Source organism: Lipotes vexillifer, unplaced genomic scaffold (assembly GCF_000442215.2).
Source record: "Lipotes vexillifer unplaced genomic scaffold, Lipotes_vexillifer_v1.1 scaffold1501, whole genome shotgun sequence".
Taxonomy (NCBI): domain Eukaryota; kingdom Metazoa; phylum Chordata; class Mammalia; order Artiodactyla; family Lipotidae; genus Lipotes; species Lipotes vexillifer.
In genome coordinates this window covers 309425-329368 of record NW_006794836.1, presented here as the reverse complement: position 1 = coordinate 329368, position 19944 = coordinate 309425, and the positions used below count along the sequence as shown (strand labels likewise).

General features: G+C 42.5%; 1 pseudogene; it reads right to left on the bottom strand.

Annotated features, from left to right (window-relative positions):
- Positions 1-19944, bottom strand: part of LOC103088335 (elongation factor 2-like) — a 114428-nt pseudogene that overhangs the window by 93427 nt on the left and 1057 nt on the right.

Genomic DNA, 19944 nt, shown 5'->3' with positions numbered 1-19944 from the left:
TGCCGTGTGGCTTGTGGGATCTTAGCTCCCCAACCAGGGATTGAACCTGGGCCCTCGACAGTGAGAGGGCAGAGTCCTAACCAATGGAACGCCAGATTCCCTAGATGATCTAAAAAATTTTACACTCACATTGGCACTTTTTGCCATTGCTATTTTGTAGGAATTTTGTGTCTTTCTTAGAGTGATATTTTGAAAATATGTCTGCTTCCTAAACATACACCAAATTACAAATGCCTTTAAAGCAGTGGTTCTAGGGACTTCCCTGGTGGTGCAGTGGTTAAGAATCCACCTGCCAATGCAGGGGACACAGGTTCGATCCCTGGTCCGGGAAGATCCCACGTGCCGTGGAGCAACCAAGCCCGTGCGCCACAACAAAGAGTAGCCCTGGCTCACCGCAACTACAGAAAGCCCGCATGCAGCAGCGAAGACCCACTGCAGCCAACAATTAAAAAAAAAAAAAGCAGTGGTTCTTAAATATGGCTGTATGTAGAATTGCTTGGGGAGATGTGGGTGAGGGCCGCATCTCTTGCCAATCAAATCAGTATCTTTAAGGTAGGCATCAATACGTTTTAAAGCTGTCCAGATAATTCCAATGAGCAGCCACTGCACTTGTGAGAGAAGGCTCTGCTAAGTTTTGGTGAGAGTGGCTTGGGTCACATATAAACACAAGGTAGCTTGATCTGGGCCTGATTTCTGATTTAAAGACTGATGCTTAGAGTATGCAAGAATATATTTTGAGTTTGACTTAGCAGTTGAAAGGCACCGAACATATTCTTTTATTTTTTTCATTAGCCAGCCATATTCTCTTTATTCTAAGGTTTACGTGATTTTCACATTTCAGTGTTTCTGAAATCATGTCATGACCTAAAATTAAGTGTGTGTATGTGTACACACATGCATTATACCATTATAAAGCCATATATAGAACAGGGTTCTTAAACCTCAGTGTGAATCAGAAATATTTGATTAGTTATTATAAATGCGGAATCTTAGGCTGGTTTTGGGCTTTTTGAAAGGGGCAAGGTTAACCAGCACCCTGGGTGATTCTGATTCATCAGGTCTTGGACTTTGCGTTACCGAGTCCAAGCTTACTCTGCTCGCCACACAACTGGCCAGTAAATCGGGAGACGAGGTGTTAAGGCAAGGAATATGACTTCATTTGGAAAGCCGGCAGACTGAGAAGATGGCAGACTAATGTCTCCAAAAAACCATCTTATGGGGGTCTGGATGCGTTTCTTTTATAGAATCAGAGAGGGAGAGGCGGTGAGGAAGTAAAGTAAAAAGGCAGAATAAAGAAGAGGAAGAAGCAGTGAGGAATTAAAGTAAAAAGCCTGTAAGTCTTACAAATATCTTCTGGAATGGCCAGCCAGCCTCAGAAGGGGATGTGTTAATTTCTTCTTTTCTGCAACCATTCACAGGTGGGCAGGGTCAGATTGTCTCCCTGTGAGCTGAACAAAGGCCCTTTAGTTTAACATTCGGGCAGAGGGGCAGAGTTCCCTGAGGCAGGCCATTGTGTATGATTATAATAACAAAAGCAAGAAAAGCAAAGGTTAAAATTCAAAGAAACAGATCCAACATGGAGTCAAAATTGGCTCTTCCCTGTTACATTTGCTTGCTTTGAACAGTGGTTTTCAGAGTGGTTTTACCTCCTTCCCCCCAAGCAGTATCCATGTCACCTAGGAACTTGTTAGAAATGCACATTCTCAGGCCCTGCCTCAACCTACTGAATCAGAAACTCTGTAAGTGGGGACCCACAATCTGTATTTTCACGGGCCCCTTGGAATTCTGATGTATAATAAAGTTTGAGAACCCCTATCTTGAGGAACACTGCCAGTGTTTCCCATACTTCTTTGATGATACGAATCACCTAGCATACTTTAAAAAACCCCAAATCTCGGCTCCATCCTGGATCTATTGAATTAAAAATCCAAGGGGGAAAAAAATGTTCCAAGGGAACAGGTGGGTAATCTGTATATTAACAAGCATCCCAGGTGATTCTTATCCTCAGACAAATTTGGGAAATACTGAGATGGAAAAGCCAAGGATTTGTCAATTCACAGCCTTACATTCCCTATTTAGGTTTATCTTGGGTTTTGTGTTTATCATCGCATTTAAATTTTATAACAGTATCTACTTATGAAGTAGATAGTATTATCAAACCTGTTTTATAGATGACAAAACTGAGGTTTGAAGATCTCAAAAAACACACTGGGGGGCTTCCCTGGTGGCGCAGTGGTTGAGAGTCCGCCTGCCGATGCAGGGGACATGGGTTCATGCCCCGGTCCGGGAAGATCTCACATGCTGCGGAGCGGCTGGGTCCGTGAGCCATGGCCGCTGGGCCTGCGCGTCTGGAGCCTGTGCTCCGTAACGGGAGAGGCCACAACAGTGAGAGGTCCGCGTACCGCAAAAAAAAAACAAAAAAACACACCGGGTCATTTAGATAGTAAACCAGAGAGCTGGGACTCAAACCAAGAATTTTCTGACTCTAAAACCTTGGTTCTTAAACTGTTCTAGGGTAACTGTTTGCACATCGTTGATGTCGTTGTTGTTATAATGTAGGGTAGCTTTGCAGACAGATACTTGCCCAGAGACATTCCTTGGGTCAGTATTTAAAAACTGCCCTCTGTAATCCCAACCCAGATTTGCAGACTTTGTTCCCTACTGTTTCTCAACATGAATTGTTCCCTCCAACAAGGCCATATTACTCCTCATCTTTGACCTCCCTTTGCTCACTCCTTCCTTTACTGTTGTATTCACTGTACCTTTACTGATGAGAAATATCCATCCTCTTGTCTTCTAGGCCTCTTAATTACTCATCCCTTATTTCTTCCCACAAAAGGATTTTCCTTACTCTTCTCAGTCCAAAATCTGGCCATGCCTCAAGACTCTATTTCAGTTTCATTTCCCCTGTGAAGAACCCCTGACCACACGGGGCATCAGAGACCTCTCCATTCTAGGACTTACAGTGACACTCTTGGCCTGCACCCTCTATTTGGTCCCCAACATGGAGTGCCCTGCTTATGCATCTTAATCTTTAATCTAGATTTGAAGGTGCTACTCTGTTCCTGGCCAAGTAGTAAGAGTGCTAAAATATCCGTTGACCTGCAATAAAGTCAATCCAGTTAAAGAATCACAGAAAATGAAGATGGATTTTAAAAGCAAAAAAGACAAGTTGTGGGACCTTCTGGGAGAATCTGTGATGGGGTTACACTGACTGTCACGTGAGCCGTCAGTGAATTTGCAAGGGTAGTTAGGTGAATTTAATGATTATTCCTTCCAATTTAGTTTGTAGGAATCTTACCCTCTCTTCCAAACTCAGAAAAAGGTAGGGGCATCTCTTTTGGTGAGGATGGAATGACAGTGGAATTGGGAGAGGGGGTGGAGGTGTGGTGTAGGCTTTGTAAGTGGGAATGGCTTTAATTAAAAAAAAAAAATTCCATTGTGATCTCATTCCAGACTAGAATGTATTTTCTTTTAAAAATACAATGGGTAATGCCTGTTTTGGTTCCCTTCCAGATGTTAAGGTAGCATCATGTTTTGGAACAACACCATCCTACGAGGTAACATGAGACTTCAGATCTGAAAATCCTACATTCTGGAAACCCCGACCTGGAAGATCATGTCCAGGTACCTCTGAGCTAGGGTCAGGGCCAATGCTGGGGAAAGGGTGCCACCTACTGACCAGCCATAGTCACACCGTTTCCTGCCAGAAACCTTTCATTTGGTTTGGCTCAGAGCTCTTGCCTCAAAGAGGCTGGCCCCAGAGGCCCAGGGAGGTTCTCTGCCAACACACATTGTGTTTCACGGGGAAGTTCATGAGGACATAGCTACACAAAGTGAGGTGTTCTAAGGGTATGTCTTCTATGAGAATATCTTTCAGGAAAAGAGTTTTCCTTTGAGGAAAAATATCAACAGCCTCTGTGTAGAAAATGACAGAAAAAGGGCTTCCCTGGTGGCGCAGTGGTTGAGAGTCCGCCTGCCGATGCAGGGGACACGGGTTCGTGCCCCGGTCCGGGAAGATCCCACATGCCGTGGAGCGGCTGGGCCCGTGAGCCATGGCCGCTGAGCCTGTGCGTCCGGAGCCTGTGCTCAACGGGAGAGGCCACGACAGTGAGAGGCCTGCGTACCGCAAAAAAAAAAAATAAAAAAGAAATGGCAGAACAAATATTTGGTTGAATGCTGTTACATAAAGTTATGGTTCCATCACATGGATTTCAAAGACAGTTGTGTTATTAAGGGGTGGACAGAACAGAAGGTGATGTTTAGGACTTAACTCTGTTTTAGAAGAGTTTGAATCCATTAATAGTTTAAATAATTAGAGGTCCATTTCATTTAAAAATAAAATTATATTTTCTACCATATTATTAAATGGGGAATATATATATAGAAAAGTTTTATTCTTTTATTTAGTGTAGGTTGATGGAAGACACTGACAGAAAGAGAACCAGTGTCTCCTGATATACCATTCAGTGTCAAGCTCCTCGACTAGGAGACAGTCATAATTATTTGTCTTCTCAAGACCCTGTTGCGTCAATTTGAAAAGTGCATTAGAGGTTGACAAGATGGATGGATGGGATTTGTTTCCTCCACCAGGAAAATGCATCCAGGACACATGATTGCAGGTGTGAAAGGCTACTTCCTAAATCAACTGAGATCCAAAATTAGACTCTTGCTTCTTTGGTGGGAGTGGCATCTTAAAGAAAAGATGCTTTCATTGAGACAATACACAGGGGAATGAGAGAGAGTAGGAGGACCATGAGAGAGGAGAAGGAGATGTTTCTATGGCAGCTGGAGAAGGACTTCACAAGCTGCATCTTGGCAAATTGGCTTTTGGGGGAATCCCACTGTCACCCTCTGCAGCACTTAATCCCCGGGGAATTCCAGCCCTCTGGATCCTGATAAACAAAGTCACATTAAATTAAACCCTCCATTGAGATGTGCTATCAAGAGGGTTTTCCTAAACTAGAATGAGAGGGAGTGCTGCTTAGCCCAAAGGAGTAGTACTGACAGGCAGCGGTTACTGGTACCAGGCACTGTGCTAAATGCTTTCCACAGATCAGTTCATGGGTGCTCCCTACAGTTCAGTGAAGTAGGAATAGCATAGGCTCAGGGATGGGGATTAAGGAACTTGCCTAATATCCCAAAGCTGATGAGTGAGAGCGCTAAGATCTGAACCCAGTTCTGCCTGGCTCCAGAATCAGTACTCTTACCCATGTGACATTCTGAACCTCTAATGGTGGCATTTCAGAAATTGCTAGTGGAATTATCTTGGAGTTAGGGAAGCTATGAAAGACACCATGGCTCACCTCTGATTTTGATATAAGGGGTTACCCTGTGCCATGGTTGACGGAGACCCCCCCTAATTTCTTTTCTTTTTTCTTTTGACTGAAGACCTCGTAGCTTCCTCAAGCTTGTGTGTGTGTGCATGCGCATGTGTTTGTGTATGCATATGTGTACACACATATACATGTGTATGCATCATTTTTGCATGGAGTGGGTTTGTTGAACCAAGAGTAGTGACACTGAAGGAATGGAGAGCAGTCAGCTACACAGTGCCAGGAGAGAATTGAAGTACAGTGAGCAGTGAGCAGTCAGCTACACAGGGCCAACGAGAAAATTGAGTCACACAGAGGTTGTTACTTGCTCCAGGTCACACCAGCTAATGAATGGTAGAAAGTTGGCTTAAACTCAGGCAGCCTGACTTACTACACTAACTATTATGAAATACTGTTTATCAGCTAACTGATTTGTGTCAGTTAACCTTTCTGTGCTTTAGTTTTTCCTATTTATAAATTTATATTTTTAGCAAATATTGAGTTCCTAGCTTGTGTCAGAACTTACAGATCAGGTAGAGATGGGAAAGACCGTGCACACAGAGTGCAAAATGCCAGAAAGAGGTTAAGCAGTCACATTTAGGACCATTACAATCTTATAGTAGCGTGTAAGTCAAATTAATGTGGGGGGTAAAGTAGATAGCTAGTGGGAAGCAGCCTCATAGCACAGGGAGATCAGCTCGGTGCTTTGTGACCATCTAGAAGGGTGGGATAGGGAGGGTGGGAAGGGAGGGAGATGCAAGAGGGAAGAGATATGGGAACGTATGTATATGTATAACTGATTCACTTTGTTATAAAGCAGAAACTAACACACCATTGTAAAGCAATTATACTCCAATAAAGATGTAAAAAAAATAAAAAATAAAAAAATAAAAAACTTAATCTCAAAAAAAAAATTAATGTGGGGAGAGACTGGAGGCAGGGAGACCAATGAGGAGGCCAGAGAACTGAAGAACTCAAGCTGGGTGGAGGAGGCAGGGGTTTAACAATGGGAACAGATGCCAGAAATATCAGGAAAGCAGGATGGTGAGGGCGAGACAGGGTGGGGGGAGGTAGTACAGCGAACAGAATGGCTAAGTGAGAGGTTGACAGTGGCTTGCAAAGGAGGTCAGTTCAACTGCTGACTTCTTCAAACTAAGATTCCTGTGGACTCTGTATGCAAATACGCTAGATCAGAACTATTGGATTTATATGGCTGAAGCTCAGAGTAATGATCTTTGGAGGAATATGATAATGACAGGTATGTGCCAGGCATTCCCCCCACTCACAGTATCTCTAGTCAGCAGAAGAATATTGATCTATGGGTGCATGGCTTTCATTTTGGAGGGATTTTCCTTCCCCAAAGAGGCAGTGTAGCATAGCGCTAACAGGGCAGGCTCTGAAGCCAGAAGACTAGAATAAGTAGAGGACCTACTGACTAGTTGTCTATCCTGGGCAAGAACTTTAGTCTTTCTGTGCCTCAGTGTATGCATGTGTAAAATGGGGATAACACCACCCGCTTCATAGGGTTGTTGTGAGGATTAAACAAGTTAATATATGCAAAGTGCCTGGCCTGAGTTAGCACATAGGAAATATTAATTATTCCTGTTGATGAGTAAACTGAGGAGCAGAGAGATGAAATGATTGGTTGAGGACTCACAGCTCAGGATTCAAACCCAGGCCTGCCTAGCTCCAAGCCCTCCTTAATGTCCACTGTGCCATGCTGGACTGAGATGTGAAAGAAGTGAAGAGGATTGTGGAAATAGCACATCAGGTGGCAGAGGATGAAGAGCAATATGAGAAGTAACAAGGAAAAATTATGAGGAAGAACAGGAATAAAGGACTTTTAAAAACCTTTCCTGTTTTTCTGATTGTTAAATTGAAACAGCCTCACTGTAAAAATTAAAACATTGTAGAACTAAATTCCTGTCATCTAACTACCTCCCCTGCTCCCCTATCAGACTTTGAAAAAACAAAAACAGACCAGGACTTCATAGTATCATAGAAAGCAGCGGAGACTCAAAAGAGCAGAAGTAGTTGACAAGGCTGGATGCAGGACGGTCAGGGCCACAGGCTTGGTGTTGGGAAGGGCAGAGAGAGGACGTCATGGTAGGCATTTGAGTGGCAGATGATGCAGATCTAGTAGTTAGATTTGGAATGAATCTGGTGTGGGAGGGAGGGAGCAGTGGGCATAGACAGCTCCGAAATAAAGGGGCTGGAGCAGAGAGTTGTGGGGCAGGAGACTTTTGTGCTATAAATCTGTTTGGGAGCCTCATGAAGCTTAGGGACCTCTTCTCAAAAAATGTTTTAACACCTAAAATAAAAGATGTGAGGTTACAAAAGGTTAACACTTCTCTCCACAAACCTCTTGGAATTCAGAACCCCTGTAAAGACACTACCAGTTTTAAGATTTGGGACTTCAATAAAGTCTCCATCCTTAGAAGCTACTTGCTGCCCTTAGAATCCTCTATACCCTGTCTGTATAGAAACCCAAAGATACCTCCAAGAATGCAGAATGAGTCCAGGTATCTGGCTCCAGACTGATTTTAGATGAAGACCTATCTTCAGGTGATTTAGATACCCTAAAATGTAGAGAAGTTGTATAAAACATCAACATCACCACCCCCATTTGCTTATTTCAGAAGGATGTTGCCAGAGTGGAAAATGTTTTGGAGACTATGTGCTGATCAAATCCTCATAATGTTCCAAAAAATAATTTCACTGAAAACCAGAGAAGGGTGATCCTGGGTTATTGACTCATTGTAGGAGGTTCTCGGTATGCTTCACATGTTTGAAAGATGGCTGATGTGCTTTTCTGTGGGGTTGGATCCATTCCCTCACCCCCATATGGGCATATTTGGGATTTAAGTTTGCAAATGAAACTCAAAAAATCACCAGTGACTCTTCTTGGACTAGGTGGAGGGCAAGGGGAAGCCTGGCAGCAGGCATGACCCAGGGTGGACTCGTTGGGGCATATACACTAGAAAAATGAGTTTCTGAGATTCTCCTCTTCACCCATTCAATCAGAAACTGGCTGAGCCTGCCTATGAAGTCATTATTAATACAGTAGAGGAGTGGTTTACATAAAATAATCCCATTTACTGTTCAATTATGTTTTTATATTTTTTACCAGGTCACAGGAATGTGTCTATAGGAAAAGGGTTTTTCTACTCCTTGCCTGTAACTTGAAATTAAAATCATCATCCCAACAACATCCACTGTTGCAAGTACTATTTTGGGTTGGCCCTATGTAATGTGAAATGAGGAGAAAAAGTGTGTAGCTGAATCCCGATATGGAAATCCAGACTTAAAAACATTCTCTGATGGTTTGGCATCCGTGGGATAAATTGGTCATAGTTTTCAACAACTCAGATCAAAGCCAAATGCTGTTTGCATTCAGACAGTGATTCAGGGACCATGTCTTATTTGGTTTCTTTGAAAATAGAGCACAGACATTTTTTTCATACCTTTGAGAGAAATCTTTCGGCCGCCAAATTTGTGCCTTGTAAATGTTATTGTACCCTAATACAAAGTTTTACATCTTGTCTCAAATGTCTTTTTCGCAGTTATTCCACCATCCCCAAGTGCGTGGCTTGTTGCAATGAGAGTCTCCTGATGTAATATAAAGAGAAAAAATAGGCCAACTGGTAAAGATAAAAAAGAAATGAGAGTAAATAAAACACATATGGAATGTCTGCTTTCAGAGTTATAATGTATATGAGCATGTATGCAAATCAGCCATCCAAATAGAAATCTAGACTGGGCCAACCAGTTATGAAGGAGAAAAGGCCTTTCACTCCCCTTACCTAGATATTCCTCCATCACCTCTACCTCTCTCCTTTCTCAGGCTACTTTGGATCCTTCCCAGTGAGAGAATCAGAATTGCTTGGTTTCAGTATTCGCTTTGGGATTCCTACCTCTGCCATGCATGCACTTCCTTTCACTTCTGCTGCCCTTCAAATGCATGTGTCTTTTGCCTTCTTTCTGTGGGCCTTGCTTGTTAGGGAGGAGCTGCAGTGGTAAGTGAGAATTTAAATGACAATTATTAAAAAAAATAACTCATAGCCAGTTCTTGATTTTAATGAACAGATTATATGTTGTTTAAAAAATAATTAATTAATTAATTTTTGGCTGCATTCGGTCTTCGTTGCTGCGTGCAGGCTTTCTCTAGTTGCGGTACATGGGCTTCTCGCTGTGGTGGCTTCTCTTGTGGAGCACGGGCTCTAGGCGCTTAGGCTGCAATAGTTGTGACATGCAGGCTTCAGCGGTTGTGGCACCCAGGCTCTAGAGCACAGGCTAAGTATTTGTGGCGCACGGGCTTAGTTGCTCCATGGCATGTGGGATCTTCCCAGACCAGGGCTCGAACCCATGTCCCCTGCATTGGCAGATGGGTTCCTAACCACTGTGCCACCAGGGAAGCCCTATATGTTTTTTTTCATAGTGCTTCATATAAATCTGCCTGTAATCGGGATCATCTAAGAAGCTCGTTAAAATTAAAATGCTCAGGCTGAATCAGATTGGGCCCAGAAATCTGTTTTGTTTTTTTTTAGCAGTTTTATTGAGATATAATTCACATAGCATACTATTCATCCATTTAAAGTGTACAATTCAATAGCTTTTCCACTGAACTCACAAAGTTGTGCAACTGTCAACACAATCAATTTTAGAACATTTCATCACCCCAAAGAAACTCTGAACCCTTTAGCTGTCGCCCCCTAATCCCTCCCAACTCCCTACCACAAACTCTAGGCAACTACTAATCTACTTTTTGTCTATAGGTTTCCCTATTCTGAACTTTCATATGAATGAAATCATACACTATATGATCCTCTGTGACTGACTTCTTTCCCTTAGAATAATGTCTTCAAGGTTCATCTGTGCTGTAGCATCTATCAGTATTTCATTTCTTTTTATTGCTGAATAATATTCCATTGTATGAATATTCCACATTTCATTTTCCCCTGCATCGGCAGGCGGACTCTCAACCACTGCGCCACCAGGGAAGCCCCCTATATGTTTTTTGAATTGTTTTCTGATTTTGTTTTGTTCACTTAACAGACTTTATTGAGTGTATATTATACAGAACACAATGGCTCTGGTGTAGTGGGAATTATAGGAGAGCCCAGTTGTTAATTGGGGGCGGGAGTCATATACACAAAATGTTAAACAGCATGGCAAGACAGAGTAACAACTTGGAGATGACACAGCTGATTTTATCTAGTGAATTCTTATATTGTACATTCAGTGTGGCAGACACTTTTCTAAGTGCTTCTCAAATATTAACTCATTTAGTCTTCAAAACAAATATTTAACCCATTTAGTCTTCAGAACAGTGCTCTGATATTATTACTATATTCATTCCCATTCTGCAGATGGAGAGATAGGCAGAGAGAAGTTAAGTGACTTCTACAGGGTCACTCAGCTATTAAGTTTGGAACCAGAACTAAATCCCATCTGTTTGGCTCCAGGGTCTGGGTCCTTAAATCATCTTGATGCAGCCTATCCAGCTTTAGGTGATTAGTGCCAAGTGCGAGACATAGACAAGGGCTCTGAGTTTGACAGCAGGACCCACTCTAGGTGAGCTGAAGAGGTTGGAGAGGGCTTTGTGACAGTGGTTCTTACCCTGGCTGCCCATTACAGTGATCTGGGAAGTTTAAGAAAAAGTCTCCATGCTTTCATTACACCCAGGCTGATTAAATCAGAATCTCTAGAGGTGAGGTCTCGTCAGTTATATGAAGAGCTTCTCCACATATTCTAAAGGTCAGACAGCATGGAAACCACTGCAGGGAGAAGGCACTAAAACTGGAGCCTGCAAAGTGGGCTGGAGCTCATGAAGTTGGGAGGAGAGAGGGTGGTCAGGTGGGAGATGGGGAGGCAGAGAAAAAGGTCCCTCCTCTGTTTTCTTTCCCTCTTCTCTTCTACCACCATGCTTTTGGATCTTCTTCCAGCCACCCTTCCTTTTTTCTCTTTTCTGACTTCATTATCCCCTTCTTTCCTTTGCTTCTCTCCCCCTCTCTCTCATCAACCCTTTATCTCTTTCCTTCTTACGTCCTTCTGCTGCCCAATCCCTTCCTTCTAGTTCATGACCTTTTGGTCATCTCACTTGCCATTGCCCCTCCTCCCAGCAAAAAGTGAGCAGAGGCTGAGGCTTTTGGGTCAGTCACAAGGCCCATTCATAGTGCTCCTGAAAGGAATGAAAGGAAAGCCTGGGAGTACAGACCCAACTCCCAAGTAGTATAATTAGCGTTAAATACTGATAAGGACTGTACTGCATTCTTTGGGGAGCTAGAGCATGTGGTATGCCTGGCTCTGGGGTGAGAGGAGAGAAGAGAGCTTGGAAGATGTATTAGTTTTCTACTGCTGTTACAACAAATTACCCTCAATATAGTGGCTTAAATAACCCAAATTCATATTTTACAGTTCTATAAGATAGAAGTCTGACTTGAGTCTCACTGGCAGGGCTGCATTTCTTTCTGATTGCTCTAGGAAAGACTCCTTTTTATTGCCTTTTCCAGCTTCTAGAGGCTGCCCACATTCCTTGGTTCATGGTTCCTTCCTCTGTCTTCAGAGCCAGCAGCATAGTACCTCTCTGGCCCTGCTTCCATGGTCATCACATTACTTTCTCTACCTCTCTTCTTCTGCCTCCCTTTTCTACTTGTAAGGACTCATAATTACATTGAACCCACCTGGATAGTCCAGGATACTCTCCCTATATTAAGGTTATTTTATTAGCGACCTTAATTCCATTTGCACATTAATTCCCTTTGCCATGTAGCCTAACATATTCACAGGTTCCAGAGATTAGGATATGGACATTTTGGGTGGGATATTAGTCTTTCTACAACAGAAAGCCTCACAGAATAGGAGGAGAGATGGACAGTAAAGATCATTCCATGTACACAACAGCAGATACAAAGGATTGGGGGCTTTGGAGAGTGTTCAGGGTAGGTTTTGAGGAACTATAGTATCACTTCGTAGTCTCATACAAAAGGCCATTACATGTGCCATTTATCCAATATGTTTTGTTCTTAAAGTTTACATATAATTATGTTTACCACATATCTCAGCAAAATATCTCACAATAAGCAGTACTCTTTGGGGGCAGTACAGTGTTACAGCTAAGAGCATGTGCCATGGAGCCATAGGCAGTGGGTTCTAGTCCCACCTCTACCATTTATTAGACTGATACTGGTAAGGATTCAGTGAGATCAAGAATCTCAAGTACTTTGCTCTGCCCCTGGCATATAATAAGCCCTTAATAAATGTGAGCTGTTATTATTGTCATACTTAAACTATGCCTTAACCTAATGGCTTATAACTTGCCACTCTCACTTTCTCCTTTTTTTTTTTTTTGGCCTCGCCGTGAGGCTTGTGGGATCTTAGTTCCCCAACCAGGGATTGAACCCGGGCCTTAGGCAGTGAAAGCATGGAGTCCTAACCACTGGACTGCCGGGGAATTCCCTTACTTTCCCCTTAATGTCCGCTTCTTCCTGGAAAAAAAAGAAAGCAGTGATAGGAAGAATATTTCTGACCTATGCAACCTGCTGAGATAACATCGTTATTATCAAGCTCAAACTGTCTAACTGCTGGGCCCTTAATTCAATCTAGAATCTAAGCACTCTCTGCCCCTGCTGCTTATGCCAACAACCCCAAATGGTATCTATAACTGAGTTTTAATTTGGTTACGAAGCAGAAGACAGAAAAACATGGGGGGTGGGGAAGGGGGTGTTCCCGGCTGAATTGATACTTTCGAAGGCAGGATTAATAACAGCAGCAACAACAGCAAAAGTGAGTGGGACTCAGAGATGCCTGGATGCAAATCTTTTTTTATTTCTGAATGTAATTCCAGGAAAATCTTGGCTTTATTTTATCTGGGACTGAGATAAAGTCAAATTTCGATAGGAATTTGGGAATACATATATTTCCTATTAGGTGCTGAGTTCTGGGGCTACATTTGTTAACCAGTGACTGAGAACATGTAGAAATGACGTGGCGTTTCAGGTCAGTTGTCTGACAACCAAATGGATACACTACTTTATCTGACCCCCAAAAGTTTACCAGCTGTTCTGAAACGGGGGCACTGTGCAATTACTGGGGAAGTGGAATGTTTCTTGCTTAATTTTATACTGACAAAATGGTAGGAGGATCTTGAAAAGAGGATGAGTTATAACGTTTTAAAAATAATCAGGCTAAAATGATATCACAAAAACTGTTTAAGTAATTATTAGGTAATGAGCACCTTTAAGTTTGTCTCGCTTATCTTTGTACCCTCCATGGTGCCTTATAGAACACTGTAGGTACTTCTGTGACTTGTTGTCAGCTATTTGATTAAAAAATAAAAGGGATCTACTGGCTCCCACAAATGACAAAGTCCAGCGGTCAAATGGAGATCAGGTGTGGCTCCATCAGGGCTCTGGCCCTTGCTTTTTGCAACCTTCTCCACAGAGACACTCCTCAGAGTGTCAGCTCTCTCTGTAGGCTGAGAGGCAGACAGCTTCACTTCTGTCTCTTCACAACACACAGAAGAGGAAGGGTCACCTTTCCAGTGGCTTCCTAAAGCCACTTTCCTTAGAAGCTACCAAAGAAACTTCTCATGAGAACATCTCAATAGCCTAAATTGGGTCACATGCCTGTCACTGAGTCAGTCCCTATGATCAGGGCTTTCCTCTTCACATCTTACTGGCCCAGATTGGGTCACATGCTCATCAATGAACCAATCCGTATGGCCAGATGAATGGCATGCATTGGTTGGCTTAGGTATGGATTTATGAGCAATTCACTTTGACCAGGGGAGGGAGATTTCTCTCAGAGTCATCAAGCCCATTCCTGGAGCTGGGGCTGCGGTTCATTTCCCCGAAGGTGTTAGACTGTGTCCCTTATCAATAGAGAAAGCCCCTGGTTGCACATGTGTGCTGGTCAGTGTTGCAGTTCCCATTCAGACTTTGCAATAACTCACGTAGCTGAACTGAGGTCCCCCCCAGTGGCTCAGGAACCAGCTCAAGGTCTCCCAGTAAGTGGTAGAGTTAGAATTTCTAGGTTTTCTGATTCCCTAGTCCATCCTCCCTCTAACACACCACGCTTCCCGAGTGAATGAACAAATAATAACACACCACAAATAAATGTATGGTGGAAACAGGGCTCCCTGCTCTGAAAGGGTAAGAGAGTAATGGTTAATGTGGGAGAATGTTTTTCTCTGAAGCGTGGCCATTCCCCCAGGAGTTAGGTGACACTGAGACCTCACCCCTCTCTCTGCTTGTTTCCTCATTTATAAAATAGTAGTTGTGCTAGATCTTACCTCATTGGGATGTTGTGAGAATTAAGTGAGGTAATGCAGATAATGAACTTGGAACAGTGTTCCTGGCCTGAAGGTGGTCAACACCTTTACCCAGGGCAGGTCTACTTTGGGGGTAATTGGATATTTATCCAATGGACAATAAAATTACACTTCTCCCTTCTCTACGGGATTAAAAGGGGATAGAAATATTTATACATGTGAAAACCTCCTGAGTGTTTAGCATCATAGGGATTTAGAATTTGTAGAAAAATTCCAAATGTATTCAAACTCCCTTGCAAGGGTATTTGGAACTTGAGGTGAATTGGGGAGAAGGCTGAAAATCCATGGAATCACTTTTTTTAAGAGCTTAATCATACCCAAAACTTATTCATTGTTCTCAGTTATCCCACTGACATCCTGATGCTGTCCTGCCTTCTTCATTTCCTCTCAAAAAACTCATCTTCCTCTCTGCACCCTCATTCCATCTTTTCTCCCCATAATTTATTACATATGTATATATTTTTTCCTACAAATTTGAGATAAGCCATTCTTTTTTTGTTTTAATAAATTTATTTTTATTTATTTATTTTTGGCTGCATTGGGCCTTTTTTGCTGTGCACAGGCTTTCTCTAGTTGTGGTGAGCGGGGGCTGCTCTTCGTTGCGGTGCACGGGCTTATTGTTGCGGTGGCTTCTCTTGTTGCCAGCACGGGCTCTAGGTGCGTGGGCTTCAGTAGTTGTGGCTCATGGGCTCAGTAGTTGCGGTGCCCGGGCTCTAGAGCACAGGCTCAGTAGTTGTGGTGCACTGGCTTGGTTGCTCCACGGCATGTGGGATCTTCCCGGACCAGGGCTCAAACCCGTGTCCCCTGCATCGGCAGGTGGATTCTTAACCACTGTGCCACATGGGAAGTCCCAGTACATATATTTTTGGGGAGAGGAATTCACGGTGTGATGCAAATGACTGGGTTTGGAGTGGTGTGAAGGAGGTAGTGGGATGTCAGATAGGGAGGGATCATCTGGTCATTGGAGGGAGAGGCTCACCCTCCTGGTTCTAAGCATTGCACAGAGACTGAATTTTCTTCCCCAAGAAATAGGAAATAATATTTTAATCTTCAGTTTACAATGAAGAGCATGGGGGCACAGAAAGAGAAAGACAGGTGCTTAGACTCTTTTGGAGTACTGAAATGATTGCGCATATTCACAAAGACAATAGTTAGTGCTATTCACCATCTCTGCAAGTAGGGAAACCATTCTTTGGCTTCCTCATTAATTCATACATTCAGTTAGCGTTAATTACTTACTAGTGCCCAGCACTATTGTTAGGCCATGAAGGGCTTATGAAGAAATGTAAATTCTGTCCATTATAAGTCATTTACAGAAGGCAGTTATGGATAAGATAGCATCATGATCAGGTAATGAATTTTATAATACTATATATAAGTGGCCAGTTTGGATATCAGATGAAACTGGAAACTGCCACAGGAAACTGGCTGCCTGTGCAACATTGTGTATATCTATGAATTTATTTTTATTTAGGTAAACTCGTTGTAGATATACCTTAGTAATATGTCAAGAAATATCTATAAACCTTTGTAGAATATTAGATGCATCTCAGTTGGGTTTGTATAAAATAGGCAGAAAAATTTTAGCAGTAATACAAGGCGGAGAGACATTGTAGAGAGTAAAATATTTCGACATTGTATAGAGTAAAATATTTCACATTTTGGTCAGTTGTTTGTGGAGTGATACATTTTAGACTCTGACTTATGGTTTTGGCCTTAGAAAGGAAAAGAGGCATGATGCTATGAACGTAATGGGTATAAATAATAATTTTTAAAAATTGCATCACTGATGTGTAAGCAGGAGAGTCTGGGCTGACTGCATTTGTGGCAAAATTAGTAGAAAGATCAATTTAAAAGTTTTATTAGGGTATCACACACTGATAACATTCCACTATTTGTATTACTAACTTAGGAAGGTGAAATGGAAATTTTTCATCTTAAACCTTTAGCTCCCCTCTTTAAGTTGGCAAACACTGACTTTTTCCACTGTATTTCTACATAACTGGACTCTTGCTAGCTCCTGGGTATGTATGTGTATGTGTGTATGTGTGTTGATAGTTAGGCATACTATCACTGGTGCTGTTAGCTCAGCTTGTCTGCATTTTTGAGGTAAAACTCTCTATAGACACTTTACAGGAGTAGGAATCTGATCAAGCTTCTTTGCAAGTTTGTAAATGCTGTCAGATCACTCAAACTGACACGAGTAACAGTTCTCCTGAAGGTTTGCAGTTAGGATGTTCCCTCCAGGGTCTACTGTGTTCCACCGCTATAGCTCTGAGATTGTGAATTATCCTATTTTGTATTCTAGCTTTGTGTGAGCAGATACCCTAGAGTTAACGCTTTTTGTGCCCTTTCTGATGCTGGTTCCTCCTCTTGAAATGTTCTCCTTTGTTTATCAATTCTCTACCCACTCTTTGAAGCCCAGCTGAAACAGCCAAGCTACTTACTCCATGTTCTGTAGTAGGAAATTATTCCTTCGTCCTCCACACTCAGTTGTGCTTGTCTGACATTGATTAGAAGATGCCTTTTACTTTATACACTTGCAATGTATTTTACACACATTCAAAGAGCATGCATGGTTATTTTGTAGGATAGCAATGTTGAAAGGACTTGTGGCTTCTAGACTGGCAAACCTAGATCTGTCTCCTACTCTCCTTAACTGTTTACTGAGTTTCAAGCTTCCTTACTCCTAAATAGGAGACTGCCAGTGGCCATCTCATATGATTGCTTTGATGAGGTAATATATGTAAAACGCCACCATTTCTTGAGTGTTTGCTATATCCCAGGCCCTGGGCAAATGCTTTATGTAACATCCTCCCATGTACAATGCCTACATGTGTTGATTCCTTTGCCCCCAATCTTGGGACAGAGTAGGTACTCGCTGAATATTTCTCAAATGAATGAGAACTGGACTTGAGCTGGCAGCAGGGCCTTGTCTGCTGAGTCAGCTGCCATGAGTCAGCCATGGAGATGCATGCAACTAATGACTCCAGAGAGGAAAGATACAACTGGGTTGCACTTCTCACCTATCTGGCTGAAAGGCTACCATGGCATTCCTAAGCACAATGGAAAGCTCATGGAGAAAGGAGAGTGTCATTTCTGAACTGCACTATTTCCTTTTCCACCATCTCATTATTCTCCCCTCCCCAACTCATGCTGAGCAGTTCAATCCAGAAGAGGTACAGAGCTCATTCTGAGTCATTCTGTGGTTGTATTGAGAACACTGCATTTTAACTATATCCCATGGAATATATGGACATTGCAGATCTACCTTCCTAGCAAAAAAAAAAAAAAAAGAAAAAGAAAAAAGTCAACCAAAGCATTGTACCTGTTAAGTGGTAGGTAAATGTCTTAGGAATGTTAGAAGCTTGTGAAAGTCCCACCTAAATAAAAAAATGGCATTCCCACCCTTGGGCTATTATAAGTGAAGAGAATTTTGGGAATCCAGGTTGATGACTCATAACTTTCCCAGTGTTTTATTTCCATGAGCCATTGATTAAAGTAGGGTGTAACACTATATATTTCTCTTCCAGCTATTCCCATCAAGTGGGAAGTTTTGGAAGCTTCTGTAAGCCCCTAGGATATAATTTCATGCATCAAAACCATTGTATTTGAAATGATATTTAAGGTACGTTGGAAAAGTTTTTTGCAACCTCCATTGAGGCTTGTCTTGTTCCTGGGGAGCAGTATGTACAACAAAAGAATCTGGATGAAGAGAATTTCCCGTGATGCATTGACGGGTCAGTGTTCCCATCTTGCTCTGCTCCGGAAGGCTGGAGTTAATGAGGAAGAGTTTTTATGTGAATGTCAGGCATGTTGCCATAACTAGCCACAGTGGAATAGTCATGGCAACTTCCATCACTTGGTTTCTTTGTTTTTGTGATGCTGCTGCATGCTTCATTTTATGAGTATTTTCTTTTCTCGTGTGTGGTTGAACCCCCTTCTATTGCCATCTTGGGCTTGGATACTTATGTTTAAAAAGAGAGGAAGAACAGAGGGAGAAACTGGAAAACTGACAGAATTATATATCTTAAGAACTTATTACTTTATTTCCCTCCCTCCTCTTCTGCTGACAGATATTCTGGTGATTAATATTCTGATGAGTTTGTGTCTTTGGGAAAGAAAAAAAATGCCTTCCCTGAAGGGAATCTTGAAAAGCGGATCATAACGAGACAGAGGAAGTATTGTGAAAACTGGACTTTTTTGGTGATGGCATACCTTGGATACAGACCAACTCTAGTAATATTATTTCTGAAGTAAGATAAATGAAAATTGTCAACAATCTTTGGTGAGTCATTTGTGTACTTGAGGGCTTTTATCTTGATCACAGCATCTGCTACCTGAATGGTAATTTATAGTTCAGTGAGAGCCCTGGAATAGAATACAAGGACTGGTGAGAATCTAAATGTCTTGAGATAGCCTCATTCATTTCATTCATGAGGGTGAATAATATTCTCACTGTAGAAAGGACTAACTGGAGAATACTGTGTGCTTTACTTACATTGACTCCCAAGGTGGAATTCCACGCATCTGTGGCAGTACATGTAGGGAACCATTAACAGTTGGCTTTCTGGGGCCAGCTTCTTGAGGTCTCTGACCAAACCAAGCAGAAGGGCCAGTGGGGTCACAGCTTAGGTGGGGTATGAAGTTGAGGATGTTGGATTCTTAAGAATGGTCCACTATATAGGTTGCAACACATATGCAGGGAATGTGCCTCCATTCCTAGCAGCCCGTGTTTAGAATTTTACTTCTTGTAACACTTCCATCACCTTCCTCTCTTTTCTGCTTATTCTTTACTTTAAAAAGTTGCCAAAGGCATCTTCACCTATCCATTTTCCAAGTTATGTGCATTCAATCCTGTATATTAGAAAGACCCTTTTGCCATTTTCCACTTTTTAATTTTTCTCTCCATTTTACTACTGCGTGTTTTTTTTTTAACTTGTTTATGCTTTGACATTAACTCTTGTCGAAATGCTGACGCTTTTGCATGTTAAGAAAAAAACAAAACCCGTTCAATAAATAAGGCCCAAGAAGAAGGTGAAGTGTCTCCCGGCTGTTAGCCGGTTCTGGAGTTCTTTGACTCCCTGGCGCATGGGAAGGACTATGTGCTTGATCGCGTCGAGAGGGAGACACAAGCTCGGCCTTCGAATTGGCCAGCCTGGTGACCAGCGAGCCCGTCCCCCCTTCCCCCTCCCGCGCTCACACTCAGGAAGCAGCTGCCTACAGGCCGGCCCTCCGCGGCCGCACACACATCCACTCTCCTCCCAGGCCGCCTCCCTCCCTCCACCCCCCTCCCTC